Source organism: Gossypium hirsutum, chromosome A02 (assembly GCF_007990345.1).
Source record: "Gossypium hirsutum isolate 1008001.06 chromosome A02, Gossypium_hirsutum_v2.1, whole genome shotgun sequence".
In the NCBI taxonomy this organism is placed as follows: domain Eukaryota; kingdom Viridiplantae; phylum Streptophyta; class Magnoliopsida; order Malvales; family Malvaceae; genus Gossypium; species Gossypium hirsutum.
In genome coordinates this window covers 70,622,047-70,624,554 of record NC_053425.1, presented here as the reverse complement: position 1 = coordinate 70,624,554, position 2,508 = coordinate 70,622,047, and the positions used below count along the sequence as shown (strand labels likewise).

At 34.3% G+C, this 2,508-nt stretch overlaps 1 non-coding gene across 1 annotated transcript; it reads right to left on the bottom strand.

The window, feature by feature from the left end:
* Positions 1-1,972: 1,972 nt before the first annotated feature.
* On the bottom strand, positions 1,973-2,080 carry LOC121216853 (small nucleolar RNA R71). The gene has a single exon (XR_005913061.1). It is a non-coding gene; the product is annotated as a small nucleolar RNA R71 (small nucleolar RNA).
* Between the last annotated feature and the right edge of the window lie 428 nt (positions 2,081-2,508).

Genomic DNA, 2,508 nt, shown 5'->3' with positions numbered 1-2,508 from the left:
AAAGTTGAAACTATCAACCTTGCCACATGTGTGGCCGGCCAAGGGAGGGCTCTTTTGCTGATAACTCTTCAGCTATAAAAACCCCCTTAGGCTGGTCATTGAAAACACATCTCAAGTATTCACATCTTTTCTCTCTTCTCTCCACTTTCTCTCTTCGTTTCCATTCCAAATTCCCTTACTCTCTTTCTGATTTCTCCTCTTGGAAAAGGGGCATTCATTAGCCATTTGGAGCAGCAATTAACTGTTCATAGTAGCCTTGGCTGACGAGGACAACGGAGAAGGAAGAATAGAGCAAACTAGTCAATCCACGAAAAAACACCAAAATTGATTCTTGTTCCCTATCTCTTTAATTTTTGTTGTTGTTATGATGAACATATCTATGAATATTTATGCTATTGGAATGGTTAATTTAATCAATTTAGCTTGAATTTAATTCATTTTAGGTTGATTGCATTTCGTTTGCTAAAATTGTTAAAATTGTGTTTATGTTGTTATAGGCTTACGTAATATGCTTGATTAAGTAAAATCATGACTAAGTTATTCTTGCATTACAATTGTGAGGTAGCTAATGAATTAATTATTTAAACAGATTGAAATTATAATTAATAGACACGGTACTTAATTAGTGCATGTTTAATCATCTAAGGTAGCTGAGGGTTAAATTAGCAACGATAACTAACGATACATTTTCCTTGCAAAACTTGCAAGATTATTGTGATTAAACTGTTTCAAGTTAGGGATACTTTGTTACCTCACGTAGTCTTTTATGTGCTTATTAGATTTAATTAATCGTTTGAATTGACATGGGGATATGTACAAGAGATTATTTCAGTTTAATAAGTATGTATGTGCAATAACATATTTGCCTATTAAAGATTTGTTTAATCGGTTGAATGACATAGGGATATAGTCAAGAGATGAATGGATTTTGGTAGGTGAGTATGTTCATAAGTTAGCAAATTACCGAGTTGTCGTGAATTTATTTGCAACAATATAAACATGAGTTTAATAATTCTAAGTTAAGAAATGTAATTGATCTAACACAATTATGTTATCTTGATTAAAATCGTATTTTGAAATCATGCATTTGAGATTTATTTATTTAATTTACTTAGTTTAAAATCTTAATTTTTTAATCACCCTTTTCAAACAAAATATTTTTCTTCACCAAAGTGTTTTAAATAGAATTCATAAATAATTCTTTTAACAGTTCATGTGGGTATGATAACTCTAAATTTACTTGTCACTTTATTACTTGTTGCGATTGTGTACACTTGCACATTTTTGTCGTTCCAAGTTTTTGGCACCGTTGCTGGGGACTGTTTTAAAAAGTCATTAATTGTGAATTTGTTAGTTTTGCATTTTGGTTTATTTTTCTGTTCAAAATTTAACTTAATTAATTTTTCTGTGATTATTTTAGGTTTTTATGAGTATTGACTGAATTATTGATTTACTCCCTGTAGACCTTGAGATTGAACGAACTTTTAGGCAGTGAAGAAGACAAGCAAGTCAGAGAAGGACCAAAGAGATGAACTTCAAAAATCTGAATAAAGGAAACGGGGCAGACCCTGCTCAAAATTCTATCCTTATTGCTGATGATAGGGATAGAGCTTTAAGATAGTATGCAGTGGCAGTGTTTAATGATCTTAATCCGGGTATTAAGATACCTAAAATTGAGGCACAACAGTTTGAGCTGAAGCCAGTCATGTTCCAGATGCTTCAGATAGTGGGCCAATTCAATGGAATGCCTATCGAAGATCCCCACCTATTCTTAAGACTGCTTATGGAGGTGAGCGATTCTTTTAAGTTAGTCAGAGTACCCGAAGATACATTACGATTGAAGTTGTTCTCGTATTTGCTAAGGGACTGAGCTTGAGCCTGGTTGAACTCATTGCCACCAAATTCAATTTCCACATGGCAAGAGTTAGTAGAAAGATTCCTCATGAAGTATTTCCCACCTAGCAAGAATGCTAAGTTGAGGAATGAGATTACTGCCTTCCAACAAATGGATGATAAGTCCTTGTATGAGGCATGGGAAAGGTACAAAGAATTTGCTACGGAATTGCCCTCATCATGGAATCCCACACTGCATCCAACTTAAGACATTTTATAATGGTCTCAATACTCATACGATGATGGTAGTGGACGCTTCTGCTAATGGTGCTCTCCTTTCTAAGTCTTATAATGAAGCTTATGAAATCATTGAGAGGATTGCTAGCAACAATTATCAATGGCCAACCAATCGGCCAGTGTCAGAAAGACGAGTTGTTGGAATACATGAAGTAGACGCTCTTACTTCACTCGCATCTCAGGTATCATCAATATCCTCAATGTTAAAAAAAATCTTACTACTAATGGGTCTAATAGTTTTGCAGCACAACCACCAAATCAATTTAAAAATATAGTCTGTATCTATTGTGGGGAAGGATATTTGTTTGAAGAATGTCCATCGAACCCAAAATCTGTTTATTACAGGGGTAACTAGAACCAAAATCGAGGAAGGTCATC